Here is a 6,963-nt window from a genome sequence, read left to right on the forward strand (position 1 = left end):
ATAAAATAAAAACCTTTTGGAGTTGAGAAAAAGGAAAAACAATGAGATCAAACTCATTATAAATGTTGATTTTGGTTGAATAGATGTGACATGCATAAACCCCATTGGGAGTACATAAAAACAAAAGACAGAAAATGAGGGGAACATCCCAAGCCGCCGACGGATTTCCCGAGGTCACCAACTTCCGTCCATATTTACTTCGCTGCTGCCAACTTATTATTCTTCCCCCAATTCCAATTCTCAACACCATATAAAATGCCATATTGCACGCAGCAGGAGCACCCCATCTTCTTCCCACCGCCTGTTTCTTATCTTTCATGTCACCTCCTCCATATGTTTGCTAAGCTTTGAGGTCTCTGCAAGCCTCTTTCGGCTTCGTTCTTTTGGTAAGCATACGTTATACTCAACGACTTTAAGAAAGAAAAAATATATATACACATATGGGTTATATTTTCCCTAACTTTATGCTATAACTATACTTTTTTTGTATTGCAAGCAAATGGTCTGCGATGTATAATTTAAATTTGTTGTCAACTTGACCCTTTTTTAAAAACGTTTATGGACGTCATATGTGATAATCTAACTGGTTAGTTTGATGGTTGATGAAAGTTTATTATAATTTTCTGTTGATCAATTTATGCAGAAGCTTGAACCTATATAACTTGTAACTCAAATTGGTGTTTGAGGATTGAGAATCTGAAGAGATGTCTCCGGTTCATGGGGATCATACTGGTCAAAATGGGAATGTAAGAAGTCTTGAGACGACGGTCGGCACCCTATTTGAAATCGGCGAAGACTCTGATGTGATGATGTCACTTGACAGACCAAGGGCAGTGAACGTGGAAAGGAAGAGATCCTTTGATGAAAGGTCAATCAGCGAATTGTCCAACATAGGGTCTCCTTGTAGAAGGTCCGGTTTTCTGGGGAGCCCTAGACTAAGCAACTACTATGAATCGCATCCCATGGTTGCCAATGCATGGGAAACCTTGAGGCGCTCTGTCGTTCACTTCCGCAGCCAGCCTGTTGGAACACTTGCCGCCGTCGATCATTCTGTTGAAGAACTTAACTATGATCAGGTAATTAATTAAATCCCACATATCTCTTTCTTTCAATATAGAGATTTAAATTGACTACTTAGTCTAAGTGGCATGACAGGTATTTGTTAGAGATTTTGTGCCAAGTGCATTGGCCTTTTTGATGAATGGGGAGGATGAAATAGTGAAAAACTTTCTGTTGAAAACACTTCGCCTCCAATCGTGGGAGAAAATAGTGGATCAGTTCAAGCTTGGAGAAGGGGTGATGCCAGCAAGTTTCAAAGTGCTCCATGACCCTGTAAGAAATTTCGAAACCATAACTGCGGATTTTGGTGAGAGTGCAATAGGAAGAGTAGCTCCAGTTGATTCTGGGTTTTGGTGGATCATCTTGCTTCGTGCTTACACAAAGTCTACAGGGGACACTTCACTCTCTGAAATGCCCGAATGCCAAAATGGCATTCGCCTTATTCTCAGCCTCTGTCTCTCAGAGGGCTTTGATACTTTCCCAACTCTGCTCTGTGCTGATGGATGCTGCATGATTGACCGGAGAATGGTTGGTTCACTTGCGTATTTTATCAAACACCTTTCGTACATTAATTACTCATCTCATCCTTTAACTAATTACCACACAACTACAATTTACAGGGTGTATATGGGTACCCAATTGAAATACAAGCACTGTTCTTCATGGCTTTAAGATGTGCTCTGCTTCTGCTTAAGCAAGACAACGTTGGGAAGGAGTTCGTGGAGCGCATAACTGATCGCCTCCACGCTCTAAGTTATCATATGCGGAGCTATTTTTGGCTGGACCTGAAGCAGCTCAACGATATCTACCGCTACAAAACAGAGGAGTATTCTCACACTGCAGTGAACAAGTTCAACGTGATGCCCGATTCGCTTCCAGATTGGGTTTTCGATTTCATGCCGAGCCGCGGTGGCTACTTCATTGGGAACGTGAGCCCAGCAAGAATGGACTTTCGCTGGTTCTGCTTGGGCAACTGTGTGGCAATTTTATCGTCTTTGGCGACCCCAGAGCAAGCTTCAGCGATCATGGATCTTATCGAGTCACGCTGGGAAGAGCTGGTTGGAGAAATGCCATTGAAAATTTGCTACCCAGCCATAGAAAGTCACGAATGGAGAATCGTCACTGGGTGCGACCCAAAGAATACCAGGTGGAGCTACCACAACGGGGGCTCTTGGCCAGGTGACCTCACTGCAAATCTTGTTTAATTACTAATTAGTTAGTTAATATGAATGATAAAATGATTTGGTTTTTGTGATGGGCGGGGGGGCGCAGTGCTTCTGTGGCTGTTGACGGCGGCGTGCATAAAGACGGGGCGACCCCAAATTGCTCGACGTGCGATTGAGCTTGCGGAAAGTCGGTTGTCGAAAGATAGCTGGCCGGAGTATTATGACGGGAAGCGGGGAAGGTACATGGTTGGCACGTAAGTTTCAGACATGGTCCATTGCTGGGTACTTGGTGGCTAAGATGATGCTGGAAGACCCGTCTCATTTGGGCATGATTTCTCTGGAGGAAGACAAGCAAATGAAACCCCTTGTCAAAAGATCTGCTTCATGGTCCTCTTAATTCAATAATTAAGCATACTTTTGATCATTTTCTTGCTATGCATAATGCATCTATTGTTTGTTACAATATTTTAAGCAAACACTTCGGCATACTATTTTTGGAGAGACAGAGGAACTTTAATTAAGCATTTACAGAGCTTTATACTCCTCTATTTTTGCATATTCTCTAAATTTAAGCAATTAAACTTTTCGGAAAAGCAATAGTCTCTTTGGCGTGTCATTTAGTTTATTGTTTGAATTTGTAATAAACCTGTCTGCATATGGAATATGATAAACATAATCCTCCAATTAACTTGTTTGATTCACAAAGTGCCAGTAAAACATAAAAGTTTTATTCGATAATATTAAGGGTTATTCGTAGCAATGGTCCCTCAATTATACCCGTAATTACACTTTGGTCCCTCAATTCAATTATTAGTTGCAGGGGTCACTCAACTAGGTGTTATGTTGCACCAGTAGTCCTTCCGTCAAGTCTCTCTAACGTGGCGTCAATTTCAAGGGCAAATTTGTCTTTTCAAGTCTACAATGTCCACCAACCCATCTAAAGTAACTTCCCTCCAAAAAAATGTCGAATATGGCGCCAAATAAATCCCCAATTCCCATTTATATTCGATGAAATCCACATAAAAACAGTAGATGTGTTGAAATTTTTGGAAATTCAAAGGAAATCTGGCGAAGCCCACACAGTGCATGCGCAAAGATGTCGCAGATTTCCTCTTCATCAACAAATCAGAGCCCTAGTGCAAGAAAGCTATGTAGGTGCGGGGGATATATCAAAACCTGGACTTCATGGACTGATTTAAATCCTGGGAGAAGATTTGAGGCTTGGGAGATGAGTCGAGTAAGTGGATCTGTGAAATTTGATTTTGTTGCTTGATGGGTTTAGCTTTGATGTTAGAAAACATACTTTGCAGAAAAACAGAGGAAATGGGCATCATTGGGAGTGGCTAGACGCAACGACCTGTGCAAGAGGAAAAGAACTAATACAAATTTATAAATAAACCCAATCCTAGACATGTATTTATAAAAAAACCCAAATACTATTTAAACATAGAAACACACCCAAAATCAACCCCAAAATCAACAATTGTATATTTTTTTGGGGTGTTTATAAATGGGTTTTGAGTGTTTTGGGTTTATAAAGTGTGTGTAATGATGGGTTTTTGGTGTGTTTATAAAGTGTTTTGGGTGTTGGTTTTTTTTTATAATTTCAGCCCCCATTTTGGGTGTTTTAGTGAAACTCCTAAGAACTAATTCCTGGGTTGCCGAGAAGAATGAGAGCAATGGAAGAGGACCTAAAGTTAATAGAAGAACAGAAGAAAGAAGTGGAAGATAAGCTGAAAATGGTGGAGAGAGAAAAGAAGGAATTGGAGTACAAAGTTGGAGAATTAGGCAAGCAGAAAAGAGCATTGGAAGAGAACAGAATGGGCCAACGACTAAGAGAGAATCAGATTTGGGGGGTTTCATTTTTGTCATTGGGTCTTGGGTTTTTGGTGATTATGATGATGCTCTGTATCTTGAGCAATTGGTTGACATTTCTTGGTGGAAACTCTAAAAAGCTTATGATCAGGTGGAAATGTAACCGATATGTAGTTCATTTTGCAATGAAATTTCAATTTCAGTTTGGTGGACATATTGGTGTTGGTGTAATCAATTTGTTTCCAATTTGTTGATGAGAGGGCTGTTGCTTCGATTCAGCTGCACCAAAATGGATTCAGCTGCATCCTCAACTTGTGATACTCGCAAGTGCACGAGCCGTTTGGTAGTATAGCATATGTAAGTGCGAGGTCGATCCCACGAGGATTGGTGATTGAATGATCCAATTTGTTTCCCCTACACAAAATAGAAATGAAAAAAAGAAAATAAATAAAACAAGAAAAAAAGGAAATAACTCAAGCAAATAAGTTCCCAAGTTCAATTTAGATTAATGGATTGATTCTAGCTAAAGTATGATTAAGCCATGGTGTTTGGTCATAACCTTGTGTTCCTAATTCCCTAATTTGATCATTTGTTGTCTAACCTAAAATTAAGCATTAGGAACCCATTAAGCATAGAAGAACAATTTAAACAACCAAGCATGTATCTAATCCTTGTTGTCGAATGTCCATACATACTCTTCCTATTCATAGTTCAATTCGAATTAAAGCATGGTGTCTACTCTTAATTCAAACCAAGATAGCTAACATGCAAGCCTAAATGGTGATCAATCATTCAAACTAGCATATTAACTTATAAGCATAATGAATAAGAACAAAAACCATAATTGAAACTTGGAAACTAATTAAACTTGAATACTTAAGAAAGAATGTACATTACAAATAAAAGTAAAGTGGAACTAAGAAAACTTGAAGGAAAATTTAGTAAACTCATTTTGTTACAACAATTGACAACTTGAAAGGAAACTAAGAGAATTTGAGGGAGAGAAGGGAAGGGAGCTCTAGAGAAGTGTTTGAGAGCTCCCCCCCCTTGGGGTGTGTTTTGAAGCTTGAAGGCTTCTCTATTTATAGGGCTAAGAGGGAGGAACATCATGATGAACTTCAACACAACCATTCCTTCTTTAATACAACCCATAACTCCCACCTCATCTTGTCTATGTTAGTGTGGTTGGAATCAATCTCATCCCATACTTCTTTTGCTGCACCTCAAGCTTCTTCACATGGGTTCAAAGGTGATCAGATGTGGCTGCCCTTTGCTGCCAACCCATGTGATTGCCTTTTGCTGCCAACCCATGTGGTTGCCTTTTGGTTGCTGAAAAACGAGTTTTCTGAACCAGTCTTGGTGTAGGAAGGCCAGAGGTTTCAAAACATATCCAATGGGGCTCAAATTTGGATATGTTATACTAGACACCCATTGGAACAACTTCTATGAAGAAAGTATTCCCATCGGAGCAGTAGAAGTGTGCGTTTTGGGCCTTGCAAGTTGGCTGCCGAACAGAGACTGGAATTGACTTCATTTCATTTTTTTGCTTTACATGCATGCACATGCTTTCTCTATAATAGCTCCAGCATGTACCAACTTGCTCCTTTAGAATTTCATAGCTGGAATGCCTCCCCACTTCACTCATTATGCTGGGTGCAAAGTCAGTTATAGCTGGGGTGAGGCACATGGCTAAAAGGAGGAGACAAGGCTCCAAGCTGGCAGCTGCAAATCCTGCTGAGCAAGGTTGAGTGTTGGGCGGGCTGAGCACTCCACAAATGTCCAATTGGGCTGAAATTTGGATATATTGTACTAGACACCCATTGGAACAAGTTTCATGAAGATCTTCACCTCATCCAAGCCCCATAGCATGCTGATCCAAGGCCAAGAAGCTGACCTACGAAATTGGGCTGGAAAGGAGTTGTAGCCAAAATGTGTTTGTCTTTAAGCCCTTATTCCTCATATGCCAATCAGCCCATAACATGCATGGATTGCATCATTTCCTATCCAAAGTCATCATTGTTACCTAAATGTCAATTAACTGAAAGATAAACACAAAAAGGATTAAAAGCACAAGTTTAACTCAAAAACATAACCAAATCATAAGCTAGAAGGGTACAAAATGATATACAATTATGAACCGATCAAATACCCCCAAACCTAGATTTTGCTAGTCCTCGAGCAAAACAACACAAAACAAAGTTAAAAACAAAACAAGAAGTTAACTAAACCACTTCCGCAGGTAACTCGATTGCATTGAGCATATGCAACAAGCCTTTAAACCTCTAGGCATCCCTAGTAGGAGGAGTTGTGTCTCCTGAGGGTTTAACAGAAACGATACCCACAAACGTTTTACTAACTCTACAAAACAAAGTGGTTAGAAAACTTTAGTAAATTTGTTAGTCCTTAAGCAAAATAAAACAAAAACAAAAACAAAATAAAAATAATTACAAAACCAAAATAAATAAATAAATAAATAATGTAAAAAGTAAACTCAAAACAATCTTTCCAAACATTTTCTGAAGAGAAATGACTCATGCACATGACTCAAAAATAAAGGCTCAGTTTTAGACATTATTTTTGCAAAGCGGCAAAGTTCAAAACACAACATGCTCAAAGTGTAGTAGTGTGATAGCCAAATGCAACAAATTCCCCAATCTTAGTTTTTACACAATTTCAAAAATCATACAAAGCACAAGTTCAACTTCAAATCTCACCAAAGTTGTCCTCTCACAAATGAATCACTCAGAAGAGGGCTACAATGCATCACTCAGTTATAAACATGAGATTAGATTTAAACCATAAAGGACTTAACTCAAAATAGGAAGATGAAGAACTTGCATTAATATGATCTCAAGAAGGATGCCAAACACTTAAAAGTAAGAAAATGCATGCAATTCAACCATATGACATTTAAGATCAATTT

General features: G+C 39.3%; 1 pseudogene across 1 annotated transcript; it reads left to right on the plus strand.

Annotated features, from left to right (window-relative positions):
• Positions 1-191: 191 nt before the first annotated feature.
• On the plus strand, positions 192-2,777 carry LOC110767414 (putative alkaline/neutral invertase B; annotated as a pseudogene). Its single transcript, XR_015837056.1, has 5 exons — positions 192-386; positions 644-1,076; positions 1,156-1,587; positions 1,680-2,238; positions 2,332-2,777. The product of XR_015837056.1 is annotated as a putative alkaline/neutral invertase B (transcript).
• Positions 2,778-6,963: the final 4,186 nt, after the last annotated feature.

The sequence above is a fragment of the Prunus avium genome, chromosome 1, assembly GCF_965620075.1.
Source record: "Prunus avium chromosome 1, drPruAviu1.hap1.1, whole genome shotgun sequence".
Taxonomy (NCBI): domain Eukaryota; kingdom Viridiplantae; phylum Streptophyta; class Magnoliopsida; order Rosales; family Rosaceae; genus Prunus; species Prunus avium.